This window comes from Marmota flaviventris, unplaced genomic scaffold (genome assembly GCF_047511675.1).
Source record: "Marmota flaviventris isolate mMarFla1 unplaced genomic scaffold, mMarFla1.hap1 Scaffold_174, whole genome shotgun sequence".
NCBI classification, from domain to species: Eukaryota; Metazoa; Chordata; class Mammalia; order Rodentia; family Sciuridae; genus Marmota; species Marmota flaviventris.
In genome coordinates, this window is record NW_027288088.1 from 165,001 (window position 1) to 182,500 (window position 17,500).

A 17,500-nucleotide genomic window follows, 5' to 3' on the forward strand; every position below is an offset into this window, starting at 1 on the left:
CCCCCCTCACCCTATTTATGACTCCTTTCGTCCTCCAACACACGCCCCGCCCCCTCCCCGGAAGTCGACCAGTTGTCCCAATGTGAAATCTGCCTGGAAGAGTACCCGTATTGCTGCTTCTCGTTTGACTCGGTTCGATGCGGGACTGAGACTGCTACTGGACATTCGAACGCATTGCACTCTACCTGCAGAGATATATTCACAGCCCTAGATGATTGGTTTCCTTTTTTGGTTGGGGGCGGGGAGGCGGGGCTTGTTTGATTGTTTGCCGCGCTGGTTTACTTACATTTCTTCTCCCCCTGTCCCCCTCTTCCGCCCCCACCCTCCCGCAGGTTGACCAGTTGGCCGGTTTGCCCCAGCACGACCGGGGTCGACCAGTTGTCCGCATGAGGACTTGGAATTTTTTTTCACGCGGTAAGTATGGAGGTCGACCAGCTGTCCTAACATAAGCGGGATGGGGGTTGGGGTCGAAATTGGTGTTCACTCATACACGCCTTTTCTTTCTTTCTTTCCTTCCTTCCTTCCTTTTTTTTTTTTTTTTTTTTTTTAATATTTATTGTTTAGTTTTCGGTGGACCCAACATCTTTATTTTATTATTATTATTTTTTAACTTATTTTTATTTATTTTATGTTTTATTTGGTGCGATCTAACCCAGCGCCCCATGCTACCGGTTGAGCCACACACCCAGCCCCTAAGTTTCACCCTTCTCTCTCTCTCTCTCTCTCTCTCTCTCTCTCTCTCTCTCTCTCTCTCTCTTTTCCTTGACCCCCTCATCCTATTACTCCTTTCCTCCTCCAAGGCAACACACACACACACACTCACATATATATATATATATATATATCCCGGAGGTCGACCAGTACACCCCCAACGAAAGAGGTCGACCAGTTGTCCCAATGTAAATACTGCCTGGGTAAGTGAAATTATGTGTGTTTTTCTTTTGGTTGGCTTTGATGTGGGACTGGGAGTGCTACTGGAGTTTTGACGCATTGCACTCTGCCTGCCTCATCCTCCCGAGTCCCTGGGATTACAATCCTGTGCCACCAGGGGCATCTGTGTGCAAAATGGAGTTCGCAGACTTCTCTTGTCTCATTTCTTCCTCTGTTTTTCTCCTCCTCCTCCTCCTCCTCCTCCTCCTCCTCCTCCTCCTCCTCCTCCTCCTCGCCCCGCCCTCCCCTCCCCTCCCCCACCCGCACCCTAACCTCCCCCTCCCCTCCCCTCCCCTCCGCTCTCCCTCTCCCTCTCCCTCTCCTCCTCCTCCTCCTCCTCCTCCTCCTCCTCCTCCTCTTCCTCTTCCTCCCCCCATCCCCCCCCCCGCCCAAGTTAATTTGTCAATGGTTTCTTTTTAGCTATAAGTGGCGGTAGGATGACTCCACGAATATTCCTTATTTCAAGTGGGGACATTCTTTCCTAATCGGGAGTTCAGTTTTAATTGCATGCATCAAATCATTACTTGTGTGGGTCTGGGCTTTTTCTTCTCTTGGTGGTCAGTACCTGGAGAGGAATGTCACAGCCAGGGGGGGGTGCTCTTGAGTGTTTCTGCATTTCTGTCCTTCCTTGCCCACCAACTCAACTCTCGCTCGCTCCCTCTCTCCTTCCCTCCTTCCTTTCTTTCACTTTTGCTTCACTGTTTCTTTCCTGCTGGTGCTGGTGCTGGTGGTGCTTCCTTTCGGTTACTTTTCTTTATTTTTGTTCTTGATTTTTTTTTTTTAATATTTGCTCCCCCTCCCCCGGCCTCTCTCTCTCTCTCTCTCTCTCTCTCTCTCTCTCTCTCTCTCTCTCTCTCTCTCTCCTCTTCCTGTTGCTGAAAGCTTGGCCCAATCCAATAAGGATGGCAAGGTCTTGAGACACAGGAAAAAAGGCTTATGGCAGCACTGGCAAAGCAAAAACACAGGGACTCTTCTGCACGTCAGCAACAACAGGAGGTTTTGTAGAGGAGATTCAAAGGCCACCTTGCACTTCTTCCTGGCCGCAGTTGTAATTCGGCTTCTTACTTTTGATAAGAGTCATTTCTGACATCCTCTGGTCTCCAAAGTCTATGTGACTTCAAGACTACGCTGGGCGTGGACTCAAGGACAGATAAGTCTGCCTAAAACAGGGAAGAAAGGTGATATGATTTCCACTGGATTGAATCCAGAAGTACCTAACCACCACCACGGAGTTACACCTCAATTTTTTTTTTTTTTTTGAGAGGGAGTGTCCCTTGATTGCTCATGTTGGCTAACATCAAAGGAGACAACATCCTATCTCAGTCTGTGATAAACCCTGTGGTGGTGTTATCACATGGGGTGGGGGGTGGGGTGTCCTTCCCCTTCCCCTTCCCCTTCCCTCTCTCCTTTCTCTATTTGCTGGTTAAAGCTCAAGGTCTCTGGAGGTTGCCTGAGTACTCCCAGGACCTCACCTTCTCTGGTGAGTAGCTGAGGTGGTGGTTGCTGGACACGGTCCTACCATTCTGATCTTTCACTACTCTTACTGTTCTCTTCCAGGACTTTTGGATCGACTTCGTTCTTCCAAGGATGGTGGAATGATGACAAAGATGATTTGGGACACTTTTTTTTTTTTTTTTTTTGTGGTTGTTTTTCCTCCCGGATGGCTGTCAAACCTGCAGCAGCACACACATCCGTCCATCTCGAAGTGAAGAATCTCTAAAGGATCTTCAAGGAAAGCATGGACAAGGAGGATTCGGTCCCGGGAGACTCTTGACACGAGATGGGAAATCCCCCCCCCCCCCCCATTTCTTCTGGAAAGTACCTAATACCAATAAAGACAGGACAAAATGCAGCACAGGCTGGCTGGCTGGCTGAGGTTTATGTAGCGCCGAGTAGTTCTACAGGTAAAATTGGATCCCAGAGCAACTGTGCAGCTACTCAGGGTCCTTGCCTTCCCCAACTGTCCCCTATGGGACCGAAGCTGCTCCCTCCCCTAAGGCTTTCTCAGTCAGCTAATCCTCCACACTTAGGAGTGGTGAAGGTGGGACACACGTTTTAGGCTTGCTTGGCTTCTTCAGTCGGATCTCATCTTGCCACCGGGTCAGAAACACAAGCATATACACGAGAATGTGCATAGCGACGGGTTTCCACCCTGTGGAACTTGGGAGTCCACAGTGAGTGGTCTGTGGTCTGAAAAGGGCAGCCTCGTTAGTTGCAGTCACTGAACGCTAGGTGGCGCAAAGCTACCGTCATTTTGGAAGGCCTGCCTGAGTTCCATTTCCAGTTTAGATATAATCTATCTACATGTGTAGACATAGATAGATAGATAGAGAGACAGACAGACAGACTTAGATATGTATATCTATATCCATATAGAGATCACTAAGCTGCAAGCCGCCGCGTCATATCTTCCTCTCTTCCCTCAGCCTACTGAGTCCCTGGAAAGACAGATGGGCACGGGCCTCAGTGCGGTTGTTCCCCCGCCCCCCCTCCCCCATACAGTAAAGTCCCCCGGAAGCACTGGGGGGCGGGGAGGACATATCGCTTTCACCCCTGGTATCTGATCACTTTCCTTAGCCTTTAACATGCCCCACCTAGGAGATAGCTTCTGTGCCTCTGCCCGACCCTTGGAATTTGAACTATAATCCACACTTCCCCCATCCCACTCACTCCAATTCCCCAGCAGTAGTCCCTCCCAAGGCTGTCACCACTAGAGGTCCATAGTAAACACCTTCCCCCACCCCTGAGAGTTATGAGGGAGGGCCTGGATGAGGTTAAGAGAGAAACAAACAAAAACAAAACAGTGATGTTTCCTGTGTGTGTGTGTGTGTGTGTGTGTGTGTGTGTGTCTAGTGTGTACCGGTCTGTGCACAAAACCCAAACAGGATGAATTTGGGCCTGGGAGAAGGAGAGGGAGGCCCTTCCTGGGTTTACTTTCTGGGGAAGGGAAGAGACAAAGGAAAAAAGGTGAGGGTGTTGCCCAGCAATCAAGACCGTTTGTGGATCAATGCCCAAGGCCCTGGGTCTCTTCCCCAGCCTAGCATCACAAAAAAAACAAAAGTAGTGAACAAAGAGAGACTCAAACAACCAAAACAGGCAAGGAAATCTCATCTCAAAGTGCCCACGGGAAAGGAAAAAAAAAAAAAAATATTGAACACTGCCGTGCTGGGCTGGGATGGGCTGGGGTCCTTTATATCTCAGCGTTGGAGTGCTCGCCTAGCATATTCGAGGCCCTGGGTTCCATCCTCGGCTCCAGATAAAAAGAAACTAATAACATAAAGGCATTGTTTCCAACTAGGCCAAATAAATAAATAAATAAATAAATAAATAAATAAATAAATAAAATCAAGACACTAGAAGAGACCTTGCTCACACAGAAAAAAAAAAAAAAAAGCGGCGGGGGGGGGGGGCAGATCAAGATGGAAATCACTCTACCCTTGGCATCCAATAGACAAATAAGGCTCCCCATACTCATGTCAGGGTTTCCTTGGTGGGGATGGAACTAAAAACCAGCCCCTCACACAGGGGCTGGTTTCTGACTGGAGCCTGGAACTGGGGACTGAACACAGACACAGTTTACCACTGAGCTAAACCAACATCCCCTTTTTATACAGATATTTTTATACATTTTTGGTAAATCCATTGATTTATGAGTTGAACCCAGAAGCGCTCACTTGACCACTGACTGAGCCACATCCCCATATTCAATTTATCTATCTATCTATTCATTTGTTTTCTGGCTTGCTTGCTTGTTCTAGTTAAAGCTTGGTCCCAGGGTTTCAAAAACTGACTTCCAGACCACTCACGTAGAAAGGAATCAAGCCTTTATTAAAGCACAAGTAGTGGCGACTGAGCAGAAGAACATAAAGCTGTTCCCCTGGCCAGCCCCAAACAATTGCAAGGGTGCCCCTTATAAGCCTGAAACCTGCAAAAGGGACGTTTTGGGGGGAGGGGGCGTCTAGCTAATGCAAGCAAGCCATGTTACAGAAGCGGGAGAGTGAAGTCAGGCGGAGGGACGCTCAGCCAATCACAATCAGCCTAGCCACTCCAGTGACAGAAGCATAGCCCCCCCCCCCCCCCCCCCCCCGTTATGGGCTAGTTACAGAAACAATGTCCCATCACGTAGTTCCGTGTTCTTAAAGGTTTCTATAGCACAAGGAAAAGAACATCTTGCCCCAGTCATCACCCTTCTACTTGGCCTGGTTGTTTTACAGAATGGAGACATAAAACAAAACGGAGTCCCATTTGCTTTTACTATCACAACTTTTCTTTTGGAGACAGGGGTCTCGCGAGGTTACTTTCTCTCGCTATGAGCTTACAATCCTTCTCTCAAGCTCCTCCTGATCCTCTGGGGGGGGGGGGGGAGGACAGACATGAACCCCCAACCCATGCCTGGCTAAAACTTGCATTTTAATTTTTTTCCCCTTTAATTTCTTGAGTTGTAGATGGATGGACACACTATCTTTACCCTATTTGCTTGTGTGCCCCTTTGTTTTGGGTTCTGTGGTGCTCAGGATCGAATCCGGCGCCCCACACGTCCCAGGCAAGTGGTCTACTACCGATCTAAAACCCTAGCCCAAGCTTTGCATTCTAGAATGAATACATTTCCTTCAATGCTGAAGGAACACAGACATATTTATTGTACAACAAGCCCAGAGATCTTCACATCACATTGCCTAGAAGTCCTACGTACATTCATTGACCTTTGACTTTGGAAGCCACGTTCAGAATCTATGACTCTGGCCAGATAACTGCCACGATGTGGTTTTTGCTCACCAACAGTTCGACCTAGGTGAACAGCTTGGACTCAAGTGGACAAATACTCTTATGCGTTCAGAAAACACTGCCACTCACCTGGTACAGGAGTATTCTTTCAACAAACGATCACCAAACCCTTACTTACTCAATTAAAACTAACAGATGTGAAAACTGGTCATTAATGGCAGAGATCTTTTTATTTATTTATTTATTTTTAAAAATTTTTTTAGAGAGAGTGTGAGAGCGAGAGACAGAGAGAGAGAATTTTTAAATATTTATTTATTTATTTATTTATTTAGTTAGTTAGTTAGTTAGTTAGTTTTCGGTGGACACAACATCTTTGTTAGTATGTGGTGCTGAGGATCAAACCCGGGCCGCACGCATGCCAGGTGAGCGGGCTACCACTTGAGCCGCATCCCCAGCCCCAAGCACAGATCTTTTTTTTCTTTTTTTTAAATCTGAATGTTACACCGAATGCGAATGCATATGTTAGAACTTCCACATGTGTCACTGACTATGGGATAAGTTTAGAGCTTCGATACAATACACGTTCTAATAAAAAGGGCACTAATTGGTGACCTCTCATGTAGGAAACCTATATGTCTTTAAGTGTACCGACTTTTGAAGAATAAAATAATCTCTCACACACAGCATACTACTCTAGTCCCCAGATGTGCACACATCTCCAGTGACAGACATGTGGGGTGATTCAGGAGAATCACAAGACTAACACAGCCTCAGCAACTTATGGAGCCCTGCGGTAATGAGAGAGAGAGAGAGAGAGAGAGAGAGAGAGAGAGAGAGAGAGAGAGAGAGAAGGGGGGGTAGGTGTTGGGGGGGGGTGTTGCTCAGAGGCAAAGCATCTCAGAAGGAAGAGGGGGAATTTATTATAATAAGAAAACGTAAGAACTGAACCTTTACAGCAACAAAACTCTGACGACTCTGCTGACACTCTGTTGTTCGAGGCCTAACAAGGTTATCAAACAGAAAAGTGATTTTCTGGATGGAAATTCTAAATATTTGTTAGCCAATGGGCAGATAACCGACCCTGAAAGTCAATATAGCCTTCACCTATGATTAGGGAGGGGGAGGGAAGGAAAAAGAGAAAGGAAAAAGGATATGGGTTTTAACATGAGCCTCAGTGGCTGAGCAGTGAGACTTATACTCAAAGCATATAAAGTGGACCCCTGTTACATTTTCTTTCTGACCCCCACCCCCACCTCCCCCCCCCCCCAGTTCCTTGATTTGACAGTTGGGAGAAAATTTTTTTTAAAAAGGACAACAACAGCAACAGACAGAAACCACAGCCACCCTTACGAATTTCTGAATTTACATGAGTGAATTACTCTTCTTGATTCTCAGTAACATAGTTTATACTTTTCATGGTTTTTGGTTTGTTTGTTTGTATGTAGTTAAAAAAAAATCAGAAGAAATTATTGGTATTCATTGCATATAGAGTGACCCATGTTAGCTGGATCTTATCTCTCAGTTGCAAAGAAGGGGGGGGGGGCGAAAGGGGGGAGGGGTTGTTGTTGTTGTTGGTGGTGGTGGTGGTGGCAAAAAGCAACTGACAGGAGTAAACATCAAGGATGAATAAACAACATGGATCAGCAGAGAAACTTGTTTGGACTTGTTTGGACTTTGCAGTAACTCAGTGACTTTTTAGTGCTGGTCACAAGATGACCAGAGAGTGTGTCTATATTAGATAAGTGGATGATATAACCTTTTTGAGTGTGGATGATGTAACCTTCTAAGTTGTGGTCATAGGATGATAAAGTAGTCAGGCAGTATGCTTATGTTAGATAAGTTAGGTATGAACAACTTGTAAAGTATATAAGCGCGGGGGAAACTCCATGTAATTGCTCACAACTAACTCTCGTCGCCTGAGAGTAAGATCGTGCAGTTGTGTGCCAGCCACCTCGTGTATTGCTTTGTGTGGTGTGCGAATAAACCAGCATTTCAAAAGGCAATCGAGTTCGTGCTTGGTGTTCGCGTACGTCGCGGTCCGGGGTCCAGTGCAGATATCCGGAAGGGAACTCCTGGTAACCAGACAAGGCTGAGAAACTGCTCGTGACAGTAACCTGGAACCTGCTTTACCTAGGCTACTGGTTTGATAAAGTCTTCCTTACATGGATGTGTTGTAGGGACAAATGAGGCAAGGCACCGACCGAACAGAGCAGGAAAACGGTTTTATTTGGCTGCAGCCAAGTTCAGAGGACACGGCTGGCTTTTGCTGTAATGAATTAATCCCCTGAGTTCAGGTAGTTTCAGAGTTTTCTACCGAGCATGTAAGGGGAGGGGCTCAGAAACTCATGGTCAGCAGAAGTTCACATAAAAGCAGCTTTTTCTCTCACTGTTCTGGGCATGTTAACCCCTCGAGGACAACACCTGAGAAGGGGAGAGCTTCTTCTCCCCTGTCTAGTCTCCCCCTGCCAGCTGTTACCATGGAGTCCAGTTGGTAACTTCTTCTCGTATCTTAAACCTGTAGACATCTCTGTGAAGTCCAGCTCAAGGCCAGAGGCCTTGTTTGCACATTTCTTCAAAGTACTATTCTGGATATGTTTGTGAAAAACTAGTAAGGGGGAGTGCTGGTATCTTCTCGGCCAGTGGCCAAGTAAACAGGGCGACACGAAAATAGGAAGTTTATCCACCTTGAGTTCTTTGGCAGAGACTCTTCGGCTGCCTGACAGACCTAAAACCAGTCTGGGTGAAGATTTCTGAAGAGGCCCAGTTAAGACTTTTCAGTGGAGAAAGGGGGTGCCACTTCAGATGATGAATCATCGCAAAGACACATTGGACTGACCCAAACATATCACATATTTTAAGATTCTTCTCATTCACGGCAAAGAGTAAGCAGTTTTACCTAACAATAGTTTGGTTTCAAAAGGCTTTTTTTTTTTTTTTTTTTTAAATCTAATCCCCCTGCTTTTCCCTTAGAGCTCTTCTCTTTTCTCTAGGAAAACTCTACTCTTAGTCAGAGGTCCAAATCTCCGTTCAAATGACACAGGGAAAAAAAAAGAAAATTCTCTCAAGCACCTGGCCCCCTCCTGCCCCGAACAAAAAAGTTCTGGGTGATCAATGAATTTAAGAGGCAGGAAGAATGGATCATTAACAGAAATGAACATAACCACAGTTACTACTTTCTAAGAATTGGAAAGAATTACCCAGGGCAGAGCTTCCAATTGAAACACTGTAATTATTAGAGAACAAACAAACAAAGAAACAAACAGACAGACAGACAAACAAAAACCCTGAAGTACAAGAGACTCTCCCCTTCTCTCTCTATAACTTACACTCTCTCTCTCTCTCTCTCTCTCTCTCTCTCTCTCTCTCTCTCGCTTGATTTTCAGTTTCTCACTTAGTGGAGCACCCCTTTTCTTTAGGATCAATCTCCTCCTAGGTTTCTTTTTATACCAAAGGGGGGCAAGTTACACATGATCCAGGAGAAGGAGGCCAAAGCAATCAGATTACTAAGGAACATCAGGAGAGAGAAATTAAATGCTGGTGGACACATTGAACCAATGCTGTGAAACAAATGATATTCAAATTAACCTCTTAGTTTAGTTTTAAACCAATCGGTCAGCATAAATGCAGAGTTAGAGAGACAAACTGACCCTTAAAACAGATACGCGAAACCATACTGGAATTTGAAACAGGTTGGGAATTGTGAACAGCCTGGAGAGGCCACATTTTTCTTCCTTCAGGGGCAGTGGGAGAGACTTTGCACTGCCTTTTGTTATGTAAATTAGAACTGAGACCTGCCCCCAAGCAAGCCCGGTTTAGTGTAAGAATCTTACTTCCCCGCCCGTCCTGATAACTGGCACCCCATCCTGACAGAAAACAAATTTTCCCTTGCAGACAAAGTGGTAGGAACCCAAAGAGGCTGGAACCACCCCTCCCCCTCCCCCCCCCCAAAGAAAAACCACAATGGCACCGAGAAGGAATAGTACAAGTACCTGCTCTCTCTAGGCTACTGATTTGATAAAGTTGACACTTTGTTGGGGGTATTTCAATCTCACCTTGACCCCTGACCTGCCCCTCTCAAGAGTTTGTGAAAGATGGATGCTGCTATTTCTCCCTGAGATTTGTGAATCTACAGGTTTATACTTTCTTTGGGTTTAATCCGGTTCTTGAAATGACTCCTGGCAGTGGCCAACATGCCCGACCTCCAGCTTACTTTTGTGTTGTTCAGAGAAGAGTTGTGGTGTGATTTCATCTTTTAGACTTTGTGGAGATTTGGTTTATGTTCCATTCTACGGTCAACTTTGGTAAACATTCCGTATTCGCTTTAAAAGAATGTCTGCTGTGTGGTGGTGGCCTTGCAGTGTTCTGAACATGCCCATTAGGTGTGGGTTGTTCGCGATGTAGTTCTGCTGTCCTTTGTTACTGATTATTTATTTATGGCCTAAGTCGTCAGCTGCTAAGGGATGAGTGTTCTCGCCTCTTTGCCATAATAGATTTATCCATCGTTTCTTTTAATTCTCTCTGGTTTTCATGTAGGTATTTATTTATTCATTCATCCATTTATTTATGTATTTATTTATTTTTCAGCTGTAGATGGACACAATATCTTTATTTTTATTTATTTATTTTTATGTGGTGCTGAGGATGGAACCCAGGGCCTCACGAATGCAAGGCAAGCACTCTACCACTGAGCTACAATCCCAACCCTCATGTAGGTATTTTGAGGTTATTGAAAGACTTGCACACTACCTTAAGATTGTTGAATGCTTCCTCAAACATCTGACTGTTTATCAATGTGCTATGTTCCTCCTACGCCTGGCAGTGATTGTCTTGTGTGTACCTTGAAGTCATACTGAAAATAAAATAAATAAGTGACTGGGTACAGTGGCCTATGCCTGTCATCCCAGACACGCTCTCTCTCTCTCTCTCTCTCTCTCTCTCTCTCTCTCTCTCTCTCTCTCTCACACACACACACACACACACACACACACACACACACAGCCGAGGCAGGAGGATCGAGAGTTTAAAGCCACCCTCAGCAAAAGTGAGACACTAAGCAACTCAGTGAGACCCTGTCTCTAAGTAACATACTAGATAGGTAGGGCTAGGGGATGTGGCTCCGCAGTCAGTGAGTGCCACTGAGTTCAATCCCTGGTTACAGGCCTCCTCCAATAAATAAACAGATAAATATATACATATGTTTATTTTGTTTATTTAGGTGATGATGATGATTTTAATGTGGTGCTGGGATTGAACCCTGTGCCTCATACGTACTTGGTAAGTGCTGTACCATTGAGCCACAACACCAGACTGACAACACCATGAAGTGCTCTTGCTCAGACTGTGGTCTCTCCTGTGTGGCTGGGGAGGGCAGGGGTTGGGTCCATTTAGGGCTGATAGATATTGGTTGCACTGCTACTTCTTAGATGAAACAGTGCGTAATATGTGCACACAGATAAAAATGAAGGTAGAGATGGCAAGCTTTCTCCAGCTTGATTTATCCCAGAGCATGTGGTGTTTCAGTCTAGGGCAACAGACCATGCTTTTTAGCCAAGGCAGCCTCACTTAGAGCCCTGTTACAGCTTCTTATTACCAAGTGCCTAAATGTAAAATTTGGCTCCGTGATATTGATAGATCAATAAAAATAAAAATACAACAACAAAAAAAAAGAAAGAAAGAAAGAAATAAAAAGATAAAATGGCCAAACAGACAAAATAGAACTCCACAAGGAAGAATCCTTTTTCCTATTATGATTAGTATTCTTTTTTTTTTTTTTTTTTTTTCTGTTTCGTAGTACGTTGTCGGTGGACAGCACACCTTCTTTCGATTTGTTCCTTTTTGTATGGCGTGCTAAGGCTCAAACTCTGTGCTAGGCCGGTCCTCTGCCACTGACCCAAAGACACAGACAGCCCCTAGACAAGAAAGGATTCTCAGAGGCTGGTCATCTTCCAATTTTTTTTTTGTACTGAAAAAGCAGGAAACACAAAGCCCAAAGACAAGCAGATCAAATTCCCAAGCAACCGATTTCAAACTGATTTTTACATGTTTCCGTCAATTCCTACATAGTCTGGATGGATCCAACCGTGGCCTATCAGTCAGTCGGCCTGACTAATTGTGGCTTCACCGTGGTGGTTTCGGTTTTGAAGTCCCACACCGCCGGATTCTCTAGGGGTGCTGGGCAGACTGCCGGCGCCTCCTGCTGCTGCGGGGGACCCTGGCGCGGGGTGGGGGGGGGGGTGGGGGTGGGGGTGGGGTGGGCAGCTGGCGGGACGTGTCCAGGTGACTTTCTACGACCCCTGCTAAGCGGATCTCGCTGACACCGACCGAGGTTCCGCGTCCCTTCCGCCTGATTTTGTTGACGGTTTTCGAGCTCCCCCTGGTGGCCGCTTTTATAGGAGCGTCTTAATCCACTTCTGAGAAGTATCTGTTCAGGTCCTTGGCCCATGGATTGATTGGATTATTTGTTTGATTCTTTTTTTTTTTTTTTTTTTTTTTTTTGGCTTTTTGTCCCCCCCCCCCCCGTTGTTGTTGTTGTTTCGCTCTGGGACAAGGGCCCACGCTTTTTAGCCAAGGCAACCGCTCTTAGAGCCCTGTTATAGCTTCTTATTACCAAGTGCCTAAACGTAAAATTTGGCTCTGTGACCCAATGGAAAATGACTTGCGGTTTAAGAAAATGCTCAAAAAACAACAAAAAACTCAGGTAAACAGATAGGTAAATAGACGGCCATTTGTAGCGGCGGTGGAGGCTGCGTTCCGCAGGCGCTGCGGAGAAGCTCAGAGGAGCCAGTCCCCGGCCGCTGCAGCCCCTGACCCCTGCGCTCAGTCGGCTTCTCTGCGCCTCGGGCAGCACCAAGTCAGCCCCGGGGCTTGCTGCCGCGCCCAGAGTCCTTCCTGGCAGCTCCCGGCGCTCGGGACCCCCGCCCGTCCGCACACGTCCCCGAAGCCGGGCCTAGGGCGGGCGGCGGAGGCTCGGCGCGGCTCGGCGCGGCACGGCCCGGCTGGGCTCCGCAGTTTTGAAGAAATCTATACGTTTCAAAGACAGATTCTCAGAGTAAAGGATCGTGATGAGTTTCCAATGATTTTAATTGGTAATAAAGCAGACCTGGATCATGAAAGACAGGTTACACAGGAGGAAGGACAGCAGTTAGCATGGCAACTTAAAGTAACATACATGGAGGCATCAGCAAAGATGAGGATGAATGTAGATCAAGCCTTTCATGAACTTGTCCGGGTTATAAGGAAATTTCAAGAGCAAGAATGTCCTCCTTCACCGGAACCAACTCGGAAAGAAAAAGACAAGAAAGGCTGCCATTGTGTCATTTTCTAAGAATCCCTTGAATTTTAGCTACCAACTCCCAGGAAAAGCCCTCATCTCCTCCTCCTCTCCTGATGGTTTACCTCATGTTGGTACCTTTCTAGCCTTAGACAAATGATCACCGTGTTAGCCTTAGACCAAGAAGCCGGCTAATCCTTTCCAGACCAATTTAAAGGAAACACTAAGGCTGCTTCAAAGATGATCTGATTCTTTCTAAATACATGTCTACATATACAGACATATTCTTCTTTTAAGGGCTTACATCTTAATAGGGATGAATCAGTTGTGCAACCTAAGCTGTTTGCTAAGCTGAAGTTTTAGGTTGTGAAATAATTTTTAACTTCTGGAATCATATTACCTACTGTTATTCTAACATCCACAGGAGGGTTTTTTTTTTTAATATGAATTTTTTGCCTATCTTTAAAGATTTTGATGTCAACCTTACATAACCTTAAATACACTGAACGGAGTTTACAAAATTGAGACATATCAGACCTTTCTTGATACTACAGCTTTTCTTTCCCAGTGGCCAAAATACCAAAATACCTATTGTATTTATGGATTAAAACCTGCTTCTCGGGGCTGGGGATGTGGCTCAAGTGGTAGCGCGCTCGCCTGGCATGCGTGCGGCCCGGGTTCCATCCTCAGCACCACATACAAAGATGTTGTGTCCGCCGAAAGCTAAAACATAAATATTAAAAAATTCTCTCTTTAAAAAAAAAAAACAAAAAACTGCTTATCAAGCCTGTGATGACTCCTCCTCTTGAAGATGATAGTGTTCTATGTGGCCAAATATTTGGACTCATTCTGGACTTGGGCATCTCAATGTGTACTTGGTTTCTTAATTTAACTCTTTCACAGCCATGCTAAGGATAAGAATGAATGATTTCTGTCTGTCTTCCTTTTCAAGTATTTCAGGTTTAAGGCATTCCAAAAAAACTAAAGTTGTTTTTGTTTGCTGTCATATAAAACACGGAATTGAGCTTTCCAGAGTCACAGATGGTTAATGTTTTTGCTATGTACTTTTGTGCATTATTTTCTTATTGAACTATTTAACAAGTATTTTTATATGTTTGTAAGCAAGTATGCTTCACAGCATACCTTGTGTATATGTAAAGATAAGTATTTAATTCTCACTGTTCACTTTTAACTGACAAAGAAAAAAAAAAGTGGAAACCACAGAAACTGTGGTAGGACTTTTACTTGCTGGTCTGATCCTGGTTGTATCTATCTTTGGCCAGTTTTATCCCCATTCAAGAAACCTTCCCAATCGAATACAACTGGATGAGACTCTGAAATCATTTCAATATCCCCTGCTATATATTGACTGTTATATCAAGTATTAATTGTAAAACTTGTAATTGACAATTAGTATAACTGTGGATGGCTTCTGATTTTGTTTTAATTCTGTGGATTCTGTTTAAGCAATTCAAAAGTATGTTCCTGATTGTGAGATACTAAGTGGTATGGCAGAGTTGTCACTTTATTGAATGTGTACAACAGTCCCATGACCTTTATAGAGCATACCCTTGGATAGCTTCAGGTGCTGAAATTAAAGTTGATCTGTTTTCACAAGATGAAAAAAAAAATTGGTAAATAAAAACACAAATACAGATAAGAATTAATGGGCTGGGGATGAGGCTCAAGTGGTAACGCGCTCCCCTGGCATGCGCGGGGCGCTGGGTTCGATACTCAGCACCACATAAAATAAAATAAAGATGTTGTGCCCACTGAATACTGAAAAACAAACATTAAAAAATTCTCTCTCTCTCTCTCTCTCTCTCTCTCTCTCTCTCTCTCTCTCTCCCCCTCCCTCTCTCTCCTTCTTTTGTCTTTAAAAAAGAAAAATAAGTAAAAGTTAAAAAAGGGGCTGGGGATGTGGCTCAAGTGGCAGCGCACTCGCCTGGTTGCGTGCGGCCCGGGTTCGGTCCTCAGCGCCCCATACAAACGAAGATGTTGTGTCCACCGAAAACTAAAAAGTAAATATTAAAATTCTCTCTCACTCTCTCTTAAAAAAATAAAAAAAAAATGTTTATATATGTATATAAAATGTGGCCAGACAAAATAGAACTCCACAAGGAAGAATCCTTTTTCCTATTATGGTCAGTATTCTTTTTTTTTTTCTTTTTTCTTTTTTAGAGTAGTTGTAGGTGGACAGCACGCCTTCTCTTGACTGTGTTCCTTTTTGTATGCCGCGCTAAGGCTCAAACCCAGTGCCTCCTATGTGCTAGGCCGGCCCTCTGGCACTGAACCACAGACACAGACAGAGGAGGAAGGATTCTCAGAGGCTGTTCATCTTCCGGTTTTTTTTTTTTTTTTTTGGGTACAGAAACAGGCGGAAACACCAAGCCCAAAGACCAGCAGATCAAATTCCCAAGCAACCGATTTCAACGGGTTTTTACACGTTTCTGTCAATTCCTCCATTCTGTGGATGGATCCGACCGTGGCCTAGCAATCTGCCCGTCTGATAGTGGCTTCACCGTGGTGGTTTCGGTTTTGAAGTCCCACACCGCCCGTGTCCCCGGCCGGATTCTCTAGGGGTGCTGGGCCGATCTGCCTGCGTCTCGCGCCCGCCGCTGTGGGGGGCCCTGGCGGGGCGACCCGGCTGGTGGGATGTGTCCGGGTGACTCTCTACGACCCCTGCGGAGCGGATCCCGCTGACGCCGCCCGAGGTTCCGCGTCCCTTCCGCCTGATTTGGTTGACGGTTGTCGAGCTCCACCTGGTGGCCGCTTTTATGGGAGCGTCTGATCCTCGGAAGTCGCCAAGGCGTGATATTCGGTGGCGGTGGCCGAGACAGAGATCCAGGAGTTGGGCGGCGCCAGCGGAACTGTCTCGGTCGCGCTGGGCTGGGCCGTTGTGGCCCGTTGGCGGTATACTGGACCGGCAGGCTTTGTGTGTGTGTCGGTTGTCTCCTCTCCCTGCTCGGTCCGGGCCGCGGGCGCCTCGGGTGGCAGTCTGAGCGGTTCCTTCGCCGCCACGGGCTTCGCTTGGCCCCGTCTGGGTCGGTCGCCGGGACTCCTGTGTTATTTTTCTCCCGCTGCCTCTCCCTCTCCCTCTCTCTCTCACGGGTTTTGGCCGCGTGGCCGCGGGGCTGCGCCGGGCGGGCCAGAGGGGTGTGCTTGGCCGGCCTTGCCGCATTCCCTCTTTGGGGGCCCGCTGCCCGGGGCTTGTCCTGATGGCTATGCCCGGCGTCCTTCGGTGGTGGGTCGCCTTAGCGTGTTCCCCGGCCGCCCCCCGGTCCTGCTCGTTGGAGATGGTGGTCCCCGTCTCTTGTTTTCGCCTTCGTCCACGAGGGTCGACCAGTTGTCCCTAGGGGCTCTGGAGCTCGGTGATGGGCTCGATATCGCGGTGTGCTGACCGCGACTCTGTTCAGGGAAGGCGGCAGTGCTGAGTGAACTGTTCCCCGTTGCCCCGGTCGCGATTGTTTTGGCCCGAGTTGGCCGTTTTCTGCCATCGGGTAGGTGCTGACACGTTGTCCTCTGGCGCGTGCCGCCAGAGGGAGGGAGCTTGGGCCTCCGGGTGCGTGCCGGGCTCTGGGCTGATGGGGTGGCCCGGACCCGTTCCCTCTGGAGCTGCTTGCCTGGGCCTGCGTGCGACGGCTCTTTGGCGCACCTGGAGTGCCCTCGCGGTGGTGGTGCCACCTCCGGCCGGCCGGTCTTCTGGCGCCGGGGGGCGGTGGGGGAGGTGGCGGGTGGTCCTTTACCGCCCGTGCGCTCCTCGCTGCGGGCACCGGGGGCGGTGTGACGACGCTCGTTTCCATGGCTCTGAGTCGCGCGTGTCAGGCGTTCCCCGTTCCGTGTCGTCGGCCGCTCTCCCTGGGGTGTGGGGCCGGTGAGGCCGTAGCAGGCTCCTCTTAGAAGCGGTCCTCGCCGGGTCTCCCCCTGCTCCCTGGGTCTCTCCCGCCCACTCTGCTGATCGATGTGGTGACTCTGCGCTCTCCTGGGCTGGACCAAAGCCGCGCCAGGCGAGGGACGGACATTCATGGTGAATGGGCCAGCTCTTCTCGTCCTGCCTGCGGGTCCCTCGCCTTGCCTCCCCGCCCGTTCGCGGTGCGGGGAAGGGCGGGGGTGCGGAATCCGGCCTCGACCTCGCTCCCGGGGTCCTTTGACGTAGCGGGTGCTTCTCGCTCGCCGCCCGCTCTGGGCGGCCAAGGGCCGTGTGTGGCCCTCCCCGCGCCGGGGAGGGCTGCCGCCGTGCTGCTTTGGCGCGACGGTGCGCCTCTGCTTCGGTGCTCCTGGGGCGCTCCGGGTCGTTTCCTGAGGTGCCTGAGGCTGAGCCGGTGTGTGCTGTTCCCGATCCCAGTGCCGCTGCCGCGGCCGGCCGCCGCCTCGCTGTCGGTCTCGCCCCGTCTGCGGGGGTTTCTGAGGCGAGTGCCCGAAAGGAAGAGCGTTGTTGCTGCGCTCCGGGGATCGAGGCGGTAAGCTCGGCAGCGTTGCGCGTTCCCTCTCCGGGGGGAGCGGGTTGCGTTGTCGTCCCCAGTGCCGAGTGGCGTGGGGAGTGTTAGGCGAGCGGGCGCCCGGGCGCTCTTCCCC